Source organism: Nematostella vectensis, chromosome 9, assembly GCF_932526225.1.
Source record: "Nematostella vectensis chromosome 9, jaNemVect1.1, whole genome shotgun sequence".
Lineage (NCBI taxonomy): Eukaryota > Metazoa > Cnidaria > Anthozoa > Actiniaria > Edwardsiidae > Nematostella > Nematostella vectensis.
The window spans coordinates 16,640,925-16,657,045 of NC_064042.1; the positions used below are offsets into that span (position 1 = coordinate 16,640,925).

The window sequence follows — 16,121 nt, forward strand, 5'->3', positions numbered from 1 at the left end:
AAAAAAATATGCCCCGTGTGAGGATCGAACTCATGACCTTCAGATTTCTACATTTGATTATGAGACTGGCGCGCTGCCTACTGCGCTAACGAGGCTAACATGAGAAATGTGTCTTCTCTATGCGTGTTTGTGGTGTTTTCGTCAAACCGGTCATAGAGTCATTCGTTTTCAAAAGAAAAAAATATGACCCGTGTGAGGATCGATCTCACGACCTTCAGATTTGTACATTTGATTATGAGACTGACGCGCTGCCTACTGCGCTAACGAGGCCAACCTGAAAAATGTGTCTTCTATATGCGTGTTTGTGGTGTTTTCGTCAAACCGGTCATAGAGACATTCGTTTTCAAAAGAAAAAAAATATGCCCTGTGTGAGGATCGAAATCACGACCTTCATATTTCTAAATCAGATTATGAGACTGACGCGCTGCCTATTGCGCTAACGACGCCTACATGGAAAATGTGTCTTCTCTATGTGTGTTTGTGGTGTTTTTGTTAAACCGGTCATAGAGTCATTCGTTTTCAAAAGAAAAAATATGCCCCGTTTGAGGATCGAACTCACGACCTTCAGATTTCTACATTCGATTATGATATTGACGCGCCGCCTACTGCGCTAATGAGGCCAACATGAGAAATGTGTCTTCTCTATGTGTGTTTGTGGTGTTTTGTCAAACCGGTCATAGAGTCATTCGTTTTCAAAAGAAAAAAAATATGCCCCGTGTGAGGATCGAACTCATGACCTTCAGATTTCTACATTTGATTATGAGACTTGCGCGCTGCCTACTGCGCTAACGAGGCTAACATGAGAAATGTGTCTTCTCTATGCGTGTTTGTGGTGTTTTCGTCAAACCGGTCATAGAGTCATTCGTTTTCAAAAGAAAAAAAATATGCCCCGTGTGAGGATCGAACTCACGACCTTCAGATTTCTACATTTGATTATGAGACTGACGCGCTGCCTACTGCGCTAGCGAGGCCAACCTGAGAAATGTGTCTTCTATATGCGTGTTTGTGGTGTTTTCGTCAAACCGGTCATAGAGACATTCGTTTTCAAAAGAAAAAAAATATGCCATGTGTGAGGATCGAAATCACGACCTTCATATTTCTAAATCAGATTATGAGACTGACGCGCTGCCTATTGCGCTAACGACGCCTACATGGAAAATGTGTCTTCTCTATGTGTGTTTGTGGTGTTTTTGTCAAACCGGTCATAGAGTCATTCGTTTTCAAAAGAAAAAATATGCCCCGTTTGAGGATCGAACTCACGACATTCAGATTTCTACATTCGATTATGATATTGACGCGCCGCCTACTGCGCTAATGAGGCCAACATGAGAAATGTGTCTTCTCTATGTGTGTTTGTGGTGTTTTGTCAAACCGGTCATAGAGTCATTCGTTTTCAAAAGAAAAAAAATATGCCCCGTGTGAGGATCGAACTCATGACCTTCAGATTTCTACATTTGATTATGAGACTGGCGCGCTGCCTACTGCGCTAACGAGGCTAACATGAGAAATGTGTCTTCTCTATGCGTGTTTGTGGTGTTTTCGTCAAACCGGTCATAGAGTCATTCGTTTTCAAAAGAAAAAAAATATGCCCCGTGTGAGGATCGAACTCACGACCTTCAGATTTCTACATTTGATTATGAGACTGACGCGCTGCCTACTGCGCTAGCGAGGCCAACCTGAGAAATGTGTCTTCTCTATGCGTGTTTGTGGTATTTTCGTCAAACCGGTCATAGAGTCATACGTTTTCAAAAGAAAAAAATATGCCCCGTGTGAGGATCGAACTCACGACCTTCAGATTTCTACATTTGATTATGAGACTGACGCGCTGCCTACTGCGCTAACGAGGCCAACATGAGAAATGGGTCTTTTCTATGCGTGTTTGTGGTGCTTTCGTCAAACCGCTCATAGAGTCATTCGTTTTCAAAATAAAAAAAATATGCCCCGTGTGAGGATCGAACTCATGACCTTCAGATTTCTACATTTGATTATGAGACTGACGCTCTGTCTACTGCGCTAACGAGGCCAACATGAGAAATGCGTCTTCTCTATGTGTGTCTGTGGTGTTTTCTTCAAACCGGTCATAGAGTCATTCGTTTTGAAAAAAAAAAATGTGCCCCGTGTGATGATCGAACTCACGACCTTCAGATTTCTAGATTTGATTATGAGACTGACGCGCTGCCTACTGCGCTAACGAGGCCAACATGAGAAAAGTCTCTTCTCTATGCGTGTTTGTTGTGTTTTTTGTCAAACCGCTCAAAGAGTCATTCGTTTTCAAAAGAAAAAAAATGTGCCCCGTGTGAGGATCGAACTCACGACCTTCAGATTTCTAGATTTGATTATGAGATTGACGCGCTGCCTACTGCGCTAACGAGGCCAACCTGAAAAATGTGTCTTCTCTATGCGTGTTTGTGGTGTTTTCGTCAAACCGGTCATAGAGTCATTCGTTTCCAATAGAAAAAAATATGCCCTGTTTGAGGATCGAACTCACGAAGCTTCATATTTCTAAATCAGATTATGAGACTGACGCGCTGCCTACTGCGCTAACGAGGCTAACATAAGTAATGTGTCTTCTCTATGCGTGTTTGTGGTGTTTTCGTCAAACCAGTCATAGAGTCATTCGTTTTCAAAAGAAAAAAATATGCCCCGTCTGAGGATCGAACTCACGACATTCAGATGTCTACATTCGATTATGAGACTGACGCGCTGCCTACTGCGCTAACGAGGCCAACATGAGAAATGCGTCTTTTCTATGCGTGTTTGTGGTGTTTTCGTCAAACCGGTCATAGAGTCTTTCGTTTTCAAAAGAAAAAATATGCCCCGTGTGAGGATCGAACTCACAACATTAAGATTTCTACATTCGATTATGATATTGACGCTCCGCCTACTGCGCTAACGAGGCCAACATGAAAAATATGTCTTCTCTATGCGTGTTTGTGGTGTTTTCGTCAAACCGGTCATAGAGTCATTCGTTTTCAAAAGAAAAAAAATATGCCCCGTGTGAGGATCGAACTCACGACCTTCAGATTTCTACATTTGATTATGAGACTGACGCGCTGCCTACTGCGCTAACGAGGCTAACATGAGAAATGTGTCTTCTCTATGCGTGTTTGTGGTGTTTTCGTCAAACCGGTCATAGAGTCATTAGTTTTTAAAAGAAAAAAATATGCCCCGTCTGAGGATCGAACTCACAACATTCAGATTTCTACATTCGATTATGATACTGACGCGCTGCCTACTGCGCTAACAAGGCCAACATGACAAAAGTGTCTTCTCTATGCGTGTTTGTTGTGTTTTTTGTCAAACCGCTCATAGAGTCATTCGTTTTCAAAAGAAAAAAAATGTGCCCCTTGTGAGGATCGAACTCACGACCTTCAGATTTCTAGATTTGATTATGAGACTGACGCGCTGCCTACTGCGCTAACGAGGCCAACATGAGAAATGCGTCTTTTCTATGCGTGTTTGTGGTGTTTTCGTCAAACCGCTCATAGAGTCATTTGTTTTCAAAAGAGAAAAATATGCCCCGCGTGAGGATCGAACTCAAGACCTTCAGATTTCTACATTCGATTATGAGACTGACGCGCTGCCTACTGCGCTAACGAGGCCAACATGAGAAAAGTGTATTCTCTATGCGTGTTTGTGGTGTTTTTTTGTCAAACCGGTCATAGAGTCAATCGTTTTCAAAAGAATAAAATATGCCCCGTGTGAGGATCGAACTCACGACCTTCAGATTTCTACATTTGATTATGAGACTGACACGCTGCCTACTGCGCTAGCGAGGCCAACCTGAGAAATGTGTCTTCTCTATACGTGTTTGTGGTGTTTTTTGTTTAACCGCTCATAGAGTCATTCGTTTTCAAAAGAAAAAAAAATGTGCCCCGTGTGAGGATCAAACTCACGACCTTCAGATTTCTAGATTTGATTATGAGACTGACGCGCTGCCTATTGCGCTAACGACGCCTACATGGGAAATGTGCCTTTTCTATGCGTGTTTGTGGTGCTTTCGTCAAAACGGTCATAGAGTCTTTCGTTTTCAAAAGAAAAAATATGCCCCGTGTGAGGATCGAACTCACGACATTCAGATTTCTACATTCGATTATGATACTGACGCGCCGCCTACTGCGCTAACGAGTCCAACATGAGAAATGTGTCTTCTCTATGCGTGTTTGTGGTGTTTTCGTCAAACCGGTCATAGAGTCATTCGTTTTCAAAAGAAAAAAAATATGCCCCGTGTGAGGATCGAACTCAAGACCTTCAGATTTTTAGATTTGATTATGATACTGACGCGCTTCCTACTGCGCTAACAAGGCCAACATAAGAAATGTGTCTTCTCTATGCGTGTTTGTGGTGTTTTCGTCAAACCTGTCATATAGTCATTCGTTTTCAAAAGAAAAAAATATGCCCCGTGTGAGGATCGAACTCACGACCTTCAGATTTCTACATTTGATTATGAGACTGACGCGCTGCCTACTGCGCTAACGAGGCCAACATGAGAAAAGTCTCTTCTCTATGCGTGTTTGTTGTGTTGTTTGTCAAACCGCTCATAGAGTCATTCGTTTTCAAAAGAAAAAAAAACATGTGCCCCGTGTGAGGATCAAACTCACGACCTTCAGATTTCTAGATTTGATTATGATACTGACGCGCTTCCTACTGCGCTAACAAGGCCAACATTAGAAATGTGTCTTCTCTATGCGTGTTTGTGGTGTTTTTGTCAAACCGGTCATAGAGTCATTCGTTTTCAAACGAAAAAAATATGCCCCGTGTGAGGATCGATCTCACGACCTTCAGATTTCTAAATTTGATTATGAGACTGACGCGCTGCCTACTGCGCTAACGAGGCTAACATGAGAAATGTGTCTTCTCTATGCGTGTTTGTGGTGTTTTCGTCAAACCGGTCATAGAGTCATTAGTTTTCAAAAGAAAAAAATATGCCCCGTCTGAGGATCGAACTCACGACATTCAGATTTATACATTCGATTATGATACTGACGCGCTGCCTACTGCGCTAACGAGGCCAACATGAGAAAAGTGTCTTCTCTATGCGTGTTTGTTGTGTTTTTTGTCAAACCGCTCATAGAGTCATTCGTTTTCAAAAAAAAAAAAAATGTGCCCCTTGTGAGGATCGAACTCACGACCTTCAGATTTCTAGATTTGATTATGAGACTGACGCGCAGCCTATTGCGCTAACGACGCCTACATGGGAAATGTGCCTTTTCTATTCGTGTTTGTGGTGTTTTCGTCAAACCGGTCATAGAGTCTTTCGTTTTCAAAAGAAAAAATATGCCCCGTGTGAGGATCGAGCTCACGACCTTCAGATTTCTACATTTGATTATGAGACTGACGCGCTGCCTACTGCGCTAACGAGGCCAACATGAGAAATGCGTCTTTTCTATGCGTGTTTGTGGTGTTTTCGTCAAACCGCTCATAGAGTCATTTGTTTTCAAAAGAGAAAAATATGCCCCGCGTGAGGATCGAACTCAAGACCTTCAGATTTCTACATTCGATTATGAGACTGACGCGCTGCCTACTGCGCTAACGAGGCCAACATGAGAAAAGTGTATTCTCTATGCGTGTTTGTGGTGTTTTTTTGTCAAACCGGTCATAGAGTCAATCGTTTTCAAAAGAATAAAATATGCCCCGTGTGAGGATCGAACTCACGACCTTCAGATTTCTACATTTGATTATGTGACTGACACGCTGCCTACTGCGCTAGCGAGGCCAACCTGAGAAATGTGTCTTCTCTATACGTGTTTGTGGTGTTTTTGTCAAACCGGTCATAGAGTCATTCGTTTTCAAAAGAAAAAAAATATTCCCCGTGTGAGGATCGAACTCACGACCTTCAGATTTCTAGATTTGAGTATGAGACTGACGCGCTACCTACTGCGCTAACGAGGCCAACATGAGAAAAGTGTCTTCTCTATGCGTGTTTGTTGTGTTTTTTGTCAAACCGCTCATAGAGTCATTCGTTTTCAAAAGAAAAAAAAATGTGCCCCGTGTGAGGATCGAACTCACGACCTTCAGATTTCTAGATTTGATTATGATACTGACGCGCTTCCTACTGCGCTAACAAGGCCAACATAAGAAATGTGTCTTCTCTATGCGTGTTTGTGGTGTTTTCGTCAAACCGGTCATAGAGTCATTCGTTTTCAAAAGAAAAAATATGCCCCGTTTGAGGATCGAATTCACGACATTCAGATTTCCACATTCGATTCTGATATTGACGCGCCGCCTACTGCGCTAACGAGGACAACCTGAAAAATGTGTCTTCTCTATGCGTGTTTGTGGTGTTTTCGTCAAACCGGTCATAGAGTCATTCGTTTTCAAAAGAAAAGAAATATGCCCCGTGTGAGGATCGAACTCACGACCTTCAGATTTCTACATTTGATTATGAGACTGACGCGCTGCCTACTGCGCTAACGAGGCTAACATGAGAAATGTGTCTTCTCTATGCGTGTTTGTGGTGTTTTCGTCAAACCGGTCATAGAGTCATTCGTTTTCAAAAGAAAAAAATATACCCCGTCTAAGGATCGAACTCACGACATTCAGATTTCTACATTCGATTGTGATACTGACGCGCTGCCTACTGCGCTAACGAGGCCAACATGAGAAAAGTGTCTTCTCTATGCGTGTTTGTTGTGTTTTTTGTCAAACCGCTCATAGAGTCATTCGTTTTCAAAAGAAAAAAAATTGTGCCCCGTGTGAGGATCGAACTCACGACCTTCAGATTTCTAGATTTGATTATGAGACTGACGCGCTGCCTATTGCGCTAACGACGCCTACATGGGAAATGTGCCTTTTCTATTCGTGTTTGTGGTGTTTTCGTCAAACCGGTCATAGAGTCTTTCGTTTTCAAAAGAAAAAATATGCCCCGTCTGAGGATTGAGCTCACGACCTTAAGATTTCTACATTTGATTATGAGACTGACGCGCTGCCTACTGCGCTAACGAGGCCAACCTGAGAAATGTGTCTTCTCTATACGTGTTTGTGGTGTTTTTGTCAAACCGGTCATAGAGTCATTCGTTTTCAAAAGAAAAAAAATATTCCCCGTGTGAGGATCGAACTCACGACCTTCAGATTTCTAGATTTGAGTATGAGACTGACGCGCTACCTACTGCGCTAACGAGGCCAACATGAGAAAAGTGTCTTCTCTATGCGTGTTTGTTGTGTTTTTTGTCAAACCGCTCATAGAGTCATTCGTTTTCAAAAGAAAAAAAAATGCCCCGTCTGAGGATCGCCTACTGCGATCATGATACTGACGCGCTGCCTACTGCGCTAACAAGGCCAACATGAGAAAAATGTCTTCTCTATGCGTGTTTGTTGTGTTTTTTGTCAAACCGCTCATAGAGTCATTCGTTTTCAAAAGAAAAAAAAATGTGCCCCGCGTGAGGATCGAACTCAAGACCTTCAGATTTCTACATTCGATTATGAGACTGACGCGCTGCCTACTGCGCTAACGAGGCTAACATGAGAAATGCGTCTTCTCTATGCGTGTTTGTGGTGTTTTCGTCAAACCGGTCATAGAGTCATTCGTTTTCAAAAGAAAAAAATATTCCCCGTGTGAGGATCGAACTCACGACCTTCAGATTTCTAGATTTGAGTATGAGACTGACGCGCTACCTACTGCGCTAACGAGGCCAACATGAGAAAAGTGTCTTCTCTATGCGTGTTTGTTGTGTTTTTTGTCAAACCGCTCATAGAGTCATTCGTTTTCAAAAGAAAAAAAAATGCCCCGTCTGAGGATCGCCTACTGCGATCATGATACTGACGCGCTGCCTACTGCGCTAACAAGGCCAACATGAGAAAAATGTCTTCTCTATGCGTGTTTGTTGTGTTTTTTGTCAAACCGCTCATAGAGTCATTCGTTTTCAAAAGAAAAAAAAATGTGCCCCGCGTGAGGATCGAACTCAAGACCTTCAGATTTCTACATTCGATTATGAGACTGACGCGCTGCCTACTGCGCTAACGAGGCTAACATGAGAAATGCGTCTTCTCTATGCGTGTTTGTGGTGTTTTCGTCAAACCGGTCATAGAGTCATTCGTTTTCAAAAGAAAAAAATATGCCCCGTCTGAGGATCGAACTCACGACATTCAGATTTCTACATCCGATTATGATACTGACGCGCTGCCTACTGCGCTAACAAGGCCAACATGAGAAAAATGTCTTCTCTATGCGTGTTTGTTGTGTTTTTTGTCAAACCGCTCATAGAGTCATTCGTTTTCAAAAGAAAAAAAATTGTGCCCCGCGTGAGGATCGAACTCAAGACCTTCAGATTTCTACATTCGATTATGAGACTGACGCGCTGCCTACTGCGCTAACGAGGCTAACATGAGAAATGTGTCTTCTATATGCGTGTTTGTGGTGTTTTCGTCAAACCGGTCATAGAGTCATTCGTTTTCAAAAGAAAAAAATATGCCCCGTCTGAGGATCGAACTCACGACATTCAGATTTCTACATCCGATTATGATACTGACGCGCTGCCTACTGCGCTAACGAGGCCAACATGAGAAAAGTGTCTTCTCTATGCGTGTTTGTTGTGTTTTTTGTCAAACCGCTCATAGAGTCATTCGTTTTCAAAAGAAAAAAAATTGTGCCCCGTGTGAGGATCGAACTCACGACCTTCAGATTTTTAGATTTGATTATGAGACTGACGCGCTGCCTATTGCGCTAACGACGCCTAAATGGGAAATGTGCCTTCTCTATGCGTGTTTGTGGTGTTTTCGTCAAACCGGTCATAGAGTCTTTCGTTTTCAAAAGAAAAAAATATGCCCTGTGTGAGGATCGAACTTACGACCTTCATATTTCTAAATCAGATTATGAGACTGACGCGCTGCCTACTGCGCTAACGAGGCCAACATGAGAAATGCGTCTTTTTTATGCGTGTTTGTGGTGTTTTCGTCAAACCGCTCATAGAGTCATTCGTTTTCAAAAGAGAAAAATATTCGTCATTCATTTTCAAAAGAAAAAAATATGCCCCGTCTGAGGATCGCCTACTGCGATCATGATACTGACGCGCTGCCTACTGCGCTAACAAGGCCAACATGAGAAAAATGTCTTCTCTATGCGTGTTTGTTGTGTTTTTTGTCAAACCGCTCATAGAGTCATTCGTTTTCAAAAGAAAAAAAAATGTGCCCCGCGTGAGGATCGAACTCAAGACCTTCAGATTTCTACATTCGATTATGAGACTGACGCGCTGCCTACTGCGCTAACGAGGCTAACATGAGAAATGCGTCTTCTCTATGCGTGTTTGTGGTGTTTTCGTCAAACCGGTCATAGAGTCATTCGTTTTCAAAAGAAAAAAATATGCCCCGTCTGAGGATCGAACTCACGACCTTCAGATTTCTACATCCGATTATGATACTGACGCGCTGCCTACTGCGCTAACAAGGCCAACATGAGAAAAATGTCTTCTCTATGCGTGTTTGTTGTGTTTTTTGTCAAACCGCTCATAGAGTCATTCGTTTTCAAAAGAAAAAAAATTGTGCCCCGCGTGAGGATCGAACTCAAGACCTTCAGATTTCTACATTCGATTATGAGACTGACGCGCTGCCTACTGCGCTAACGAGGCTAACATGAGAAATGTGTCTTCTCTATGCGTGTTTGTGGTGTTTTCGTCAAACCGGTCATAGAGTCATTCGTTTTCAAAAGAAAAAAATATGCCCCGTCTGAGGATCGAACTCACGACATTCAGATTTCTACATCCGATTATGATACTGACGCGCTGCCTACTGCGCTAACGAGGCCAACATGAGAAAAGTGTCTTCTCTATGCGTGTTTGTTGTGTTTTTTGTCAAACCGCTCATAGAGTCATTCGTTTTCAAAAGAAAAAAAATTGTGCCCCGTGTGAGGATCGAACTCACGACCTTCAGATTTTTAGATTTGATTATGAGACTGACGCGCTGCCTATTGCGCTAACGACGCCTAAATGGGAAATGTGCCTTCTCTATGCGTGTTTGTGGTGTTTTCGTCAAACCGGTCATAGAGTCTTTCGTTTTCAAAAGAAAAAAATATGCCCTGTGTGAGGATCGAACTCACGACCTTCATATTTCTAAATCAGATTATGAGACTGACGCGCTGCCTACTGCGCTAACGAGGCCAACATGAGAAATGCGTCTTTTTTATGCGTGTTTGTGGTGTTTTCGTCAAACCGCTCATAGAGTCATTCGTTTTCAAAAGAGAAAAATATTCGTCATTCATTTTCAAAAGAAAAAAATATGCCCCGTCTGAGGATCGCCTACTGCGATCATGATACTGACGCGCTGCCTACTGCGCTAACAAGGCCAACATGAGAAAAATGTCTTCTCTATGCGTGTTTGTTGTGTTTTTTGTCAAACCGCTCATAGAGTCATTCGTTTTCAAAAGAAAAAAAAATGTGCCCCGCGTGAGGATCGAACTCAAGACCTTCAGATTTCTACATTCGATTATGAGACTGACGCGCTGCCTACTGCGCTAACGAGGCTAACATGAGAAATGCGTCTTCTCTATGCGTGTTTGTGGTGTTTTCGTCAAACCGGTCATAGAGTCATTCGTTTTCAAAAGAAAAAAATATGCCCCGTCTGAGGATCGAACTCACGACATTCAGATTTCTACATCCGATTATGATACTGACGCGCTGCCTACTGCGCTAACAAGGCCAACATGAGAAAAATGTCTTCTCTATGCGTGTTTGTTGTGTTTTTTGTCAAACCGCTCATAGAGTCATTCGTTTTCAAAAGAAAAAAAATTGTGCCCCGCGTGAGGATCGAACTCAAGACCTTCAGATTTCTACATTCGATTATGAGACTGACGCGCTGCCTACTGCGCTAACGAGGCTAACATGAGAAATGTGTCTTCTCTATGCGTGTTTGTGGTGTTTTCGTCAAACCGGTCATAGAGTCATTCGTTTTCAAAAGAAAAAAATATGCCCCGTCTGAGGATCGAACTCACGACCTTCAGATTTCTACATCCGATTATGATACTGACGCGCTGCCTACTGCGCTAACAAGGCCAACATGAGAAAAATGTCTTCTCTATGCGTGTTTGTTGTGTTTTTTGTCAAACCGCTCATAGAGTCATTCGTTTTCAAAAGAAAAAAAATTGTGCCCCGCGTGAGGATCGAACTCAAGACCTTCAGATTTCTACATTTGATTATGAGACTGACGCGCTGCCTACTGCGCTAACGAGGCTAACATGAGAAATGTGTCTTCTCTATGCGTGTTTGTGGTGTTTTCGTCAAACCGGTCATAGAGTCATTCGTTTTCAAAAGAAAAAAATATGCCCCGTCTGAGGATCGAACTCACGACATTCAGATTTCTACATCCGATTATGATACTGACGCGCTGCCTACTGCGCTAACGAGGCCAACATGAGAAAAGTGTCTTCTCTATGCGTGTTTGTTGTGTTTTTTGTCAAACCGCTCATAGAGTCATTCGTTTTCAAAAGAAAAAAAATTGTGCCCCGTGTGAGGATCGAACTCACGACCTTCAGATTTTTAGATTTGATTATGAGACTGACGCGCTGCCTATTGCGCTAACGACGCCTAAATGGGAAATGTGCCTTCTCTATGCGTGTTTGTGGTGTTTTCGTCAAACCGGTCATAGAGTCTTTCGTTTTCAAAAGAAAAAAATATGCCCTGTGTGAGGATCGAACTCACGACCTTCATATTTCTAAATCAGATTATGAGACTGACGCGCTGCCTACTGCGCTAACGAGGCCAACATGAGAAATGCGTCTTTTTTATGCGTGTTTGTGGTGTTTTCGTCAAACCGCTCATAGAGTCATTCGTTTTCAAAAGAGAAAAATATTCGTCATTCATTTTCAAAAGAAAAAAATATGCCCCGTCTGAGGATCGCCTACTGCGATCATGATACTGACGCGCTGCCTACTGCGCTAACAAGGCCAACATGAGAAAAATGTCTTCTCTATGCGTGTTTGTTGTGTTTTTTGTCAAACCGCTCATAGAGTCATTCGTTTTCAAAAGAAAAAAAAATGTGCCCCGCGTGAGGATCGAACTCAAGACCTTCAGATTTCTACATTCGATTATGAGACTGACGCGCTGCCTACTGCGCTAACGAGGCTAACATGAGAAATGCGTCTTCTCTATGCGTGTTTGTGGTGTTTTCGTCAAACCGGTCATAGAGTCATTCGTTTTCAAAAGAAAAAAATATGCCCCGTCTGAGGATCGAACTCACGACATTCAGATTTCTACATCCGATTATGATACTGACGCGCTGCCTACTGCGCTAACAAGGCCAACATGAGAAAAATGTCTTCTCTATGCGTGTTTGTTGTGTTTTTTGTCAAACCGCTCATAGAGTCATTCGTTTTCAAAAGAAAAAAAATTGTGCCCCGCGTGAGGATCGAACTCAAGACCTTCAGATTTCTACATTCGATTATGAGACTGACGCGCTGCCTACTGCGCTAACGAGGCTAACATGAGAAATGTGTCTTCTCTATGCGTGTTTGTGGTGTTTTCGTCAAACCGGTCATAGAGTCATTCGTTTTCAAAAGAAAAAAATATGCCCCGTCTGAGGATCGAACTCACGACATTCAGATTTCTACATCCGATTATGATACTGACGCGCTGCCTACTGCGCTAACGAGGCCAACATGAGAAAAGTGTCTTCTCTATTCGTGTTTGTTGTGTTTTTTGTCAAACCGCTCATAGAGTCATTCGTTTTCAAAAGAAAAAAAATTGTGCCCCGTGTGAGGATCAAACTCACGACCTTCAGATTTCTAGATTTGATTATGAGATTGACGCGCTGCCTACTGCGCTAACGAGGCCAACCTGAAAAATGTGTCTTCTCTATGCGTGTTTGTGGTGTTTTCGTCAAACCGGTCATAGAGTCATTCGTTTTCAAAAGAAAAAAATATGCCCTGTGTGAGGATCGAACTCACGACCTTCATATTTCTAAATCAGATTATGAGACTGACGCGCTGCCTACTGCGCTAACGAGGCTAACATGAGAAATGTGTCTTCTCTATGCGTGTTTGTGGTGTTTTCGTCAAACCGGTCATAGAGTCATTCGTTTTCAAAAGAAAAAAATATGCCCCGTCTGAGGATTGAACTCACGACATTCAGATTTCTACATTCGATTATGATACTGAAGCGCTGCCTACTGCGCTAACGAGGCCAACATGAGAAAAGTGTCTTCTCTATGCGTGTTAGTTGTGTTTTTTGTCAAACCGCTCATAGAGCCATTCGTTTTCAAAAGAAAAAATATGCCCCGTGTGATGATCGAACTCACTACCTTCAGATTTCTAGATTTGATTATGAGACTGACGCGCTGCCTACTGCGCTAACGAGGCCAACATGAGAAAAGTCTCTTCTCTATGCGTGTTTGTTGTGTTTTTTGTCAAACCGCTGAAAGAGTCATTCGTTTTCAAAAGAAAAAAATGTACCCCGTGTGAGGATCGAACTCACGACCTACAATTTCTAGATTTCATTATGAGACTGACGCGCTGCCTATTGCGCTAACGACGCCTACATGGGAAATGTGCCTTTTCTATGCGTGTTTGTGGTGTTTTCGTCAAACCGTTCATAGAGTCTTTCGTTTTCAAAAGAAAAAAATATGACCCGTGTGAGGATCGATCTCACGACCTTCAGATTTGTACATTTGATTATGAGACTGACGCGCTGCCTACTGCGCTAACGAGGCCAACCTGAAAAATGTGTCTTCTCTATGCGTGTTTGTGGTGTTTTCCTCAAACCGGTCATAGAGTCATTCGTTTTCAAAAGAAAAAAAATATGCCCTGTGTGAGGATCGAAATCACGACCTTCATATTTCTAAATCAGATTATGAGACTGACGCGCTGCCTATTGCGCTAACGACGCCTACATGAGAAATGTGTCTTCTCTATGCGTGTTTGTGGTGTTTTCGTCAAACCGGTCATAGAGTCATTCGTTTTCAAAAGAAAAAAATATGCCCCGTCTGTGGATCGAACTCACGACATTCAGATTTCTACATCCGATTATGATACTGACGCGCTGCCTACTGCGCTAACGAGGCCAACATGAGAAAAGTGTCTTCTCTATTCGTGTTTGTTGTGTTTTTTGTCAAACCGCTCATAGAGTCATTCGTTTTCAAAAGAAAAAAAATTGTGCCCCGTGTGAGGATCAAACTCACGACCTTCAGATTTCTAGATTTGATTATGAGATTGACGCGCTGCCTACTGCGCTAACGAGGCCAACCTGAAAAATGTGTCTTCTCTATGCGTGTTTGTGGTGTTTTCGTCAAACCGGTCATAGAGTCATTCGTTTTCAAAAGAAAAAAATATGCCCTGTGTGAGGATCGAACTCACGACCTTCATATTTCTAAATCAGATTATGAGACTGACGCGCTGCCTACTGCGCTAACGAGGCTAACATGAGAAATGTGTCTTCTCTATGCGTGTTTGTGGTGTTTTCGTCAAACCGGTCATAGAGTCATTCGTTTTCAAAAGAAAAAAATATGCCCCGTCTGAGGATTGAACTCACGACATTCAGATTTCTACATTCGATTATGATACTGAAGCGCTGCCTACTGCGCTAACGAGGCCAACATGAGAAAAGTGTCTTCTCTATGCGTGTTAGTTGTGTTTTTTTGTCAAACCGCTCATAGAGCCATTCGTTTTCAAAAGAAAAAATATGCCCCGTGTGATGATCGAACTCACTACCTTCAGATTTCTAGATTTTATTATGAGACTGACGCGCTGCCTACTGCGCTAACGAGGCCAACATGAGAAAAGTCTCTTCTCTATGCGTGTTTGTTGTGTTTTTTGTCAAACCGCTGAAAGAGTCATTCGTTTTCAAAAGAAAAAAATGTACCCCGTGTGAGGATCGAACTCACGACCTACAATTTCTAGATTTCATTATGAGACTGACGCGCTGCCTATTGCGCTAACGACGCCTACATGGGAAATGTGCCTTTTCTATGCGTGTTTGTGGTGTTTTCGTCAAACCGTTCATAGAGTCTTTCGTTTTCAAAAGAAAAAAATATGACCCGTGTGAGGATCGATCTCACGACCTTCAGATTTGTACATTTGATTATGAGACTGACGCGCTGCCTACTGCGCTAACGAGGCCAACCTGAAAAATGTGTCTTCTCTATGCGTGTTTGTGGTGTTTTCCTCAAACCGGTCATAGAGTCATTCGTTTTCAAAAGAAAAAAAATATGCCCTGTGTGAGGATCGAAATCACGACCTTCATATTTCTAAATCAGATTATGAGACTGACGCGCTGCCTATTGCGCTAACGACGCCTACATGGAAAATGTGTCTTCTCTATGTGTGTTTGTGGTGTTTTTGTCAAACCGGTCATAGAGTCATTCGTTTTCAAAAGAAAAAATATGCCCCGTGTGAGGATCGAACTCACTACCTTCAGATTTCTAGATTTGATTATGAGACTGACGCGCTGCCTACTGCGCTAACGAGGCCAACATGAGAAAAGTCTCTTCTCTATGCGTGTTTGTTGTGTTTTTTGTCAAACCGGTCATAGAGTCATTCGTTTTCAAAAGAAAAAAATATGCCCTGTGTGAGGATCGAACTCACGACCTTCATATTTCTAAATCAGATTATGAGACTGACGCGCTGCCTACTGCGCTAACGAGGCTAACATGAGAAATGTGTCTTCTCTATGCGTGTTTGTGGTGTTTTCGTCAAACCGGTCATAGGGTCATTCGTTTTCAAAAGAAAAAAATATGCCCCGTCTGAGGATTGAACTCACGACCTTCAGATTTCTAGATTTCATTATGAGACTGACGCGCTGCCTATTGCGTTAACGACGCCTACATGGGAAATGTGCCTTTTCTATGCGTGTTTGTGGTGTTTTCGTCAAACCGTTCATAGAGTCTTTCGTTTTCAAAAGAAAAAAATTTGACCCGTGTGAGGATCGATCTCACGACCTTCAGATTTGTACATTTGATTATGAGACTGACGCGCTGCCTACTGCGCTAACGAGGCCAACCTGAAAAATGTGTCTTCTCTATGCGTGTTTGTGGTGTTTTCGTCAAACCGGTCATAGAGACATTCGTTTTCAAAAGAAAAAAAATATGCCCTGTGTGAGGATCGAAATCACGACCTTCATATTTCTAAATCAGATTATAAGACTGACGCGCTGCCTATTGCGCTAACGACGCCTACATGGAAAATGTGTCTTCTCTATGTGTGT

The 16,121-nt window shown here is 42.6% G+C and overlaps 4 non-coding genes across 4 annotated transcripts; all 4 read right to left on the reverse strand.

Moving 5' to 3' along the window:
• Positions 1-1,761: 1,761 nt before the first annotated feature.
• Positions 1,762-1,847, reverse strand: Trnam-cau. The gene is given in 2 exon segments: positions 1,762-1,797; positions 1,811-1,847. It is a non-coding gene; the product is annotated as a tRNA-Met (tRNA).
• Positions 1,848-2,989: 1,142 nt separating this feature from the next.
• Trnam-cau lies at positions 2,990-3,075 on the reverse strand. The gene is given in 2 exon segments: positions 2,990-3,025; positions 3,039-3,075. It is a non-coding gene; the product is annotated as a tRNA-Met (tRNA).
• A 1,321-nt stretch (positions 3,076-4,396) lies between these two features.
• Positions 4,397-4,482, reverse strand: Trnam-cau. The gene is given in 2 exon segments: positions 4,397-4,432; positions 4,446-4,482. It is a non-coding gene; the product is annotated as a tRNA-Met (tRNA).
• Positions 4,483-6,334: 1,852 nt separating this feature from the next.
• Positions 6,335-6,420, reverse strand: Trnam-cau. Its single transcript is given in 2 exon segments — positions 6,335-6,370; positions 6,384-6,420. It is a non-coding gene; the product is annotated as a tRNA-Met (tRNA).
• Positions 6,421-16,121: the final 9,701 nt, after the last annotated feature.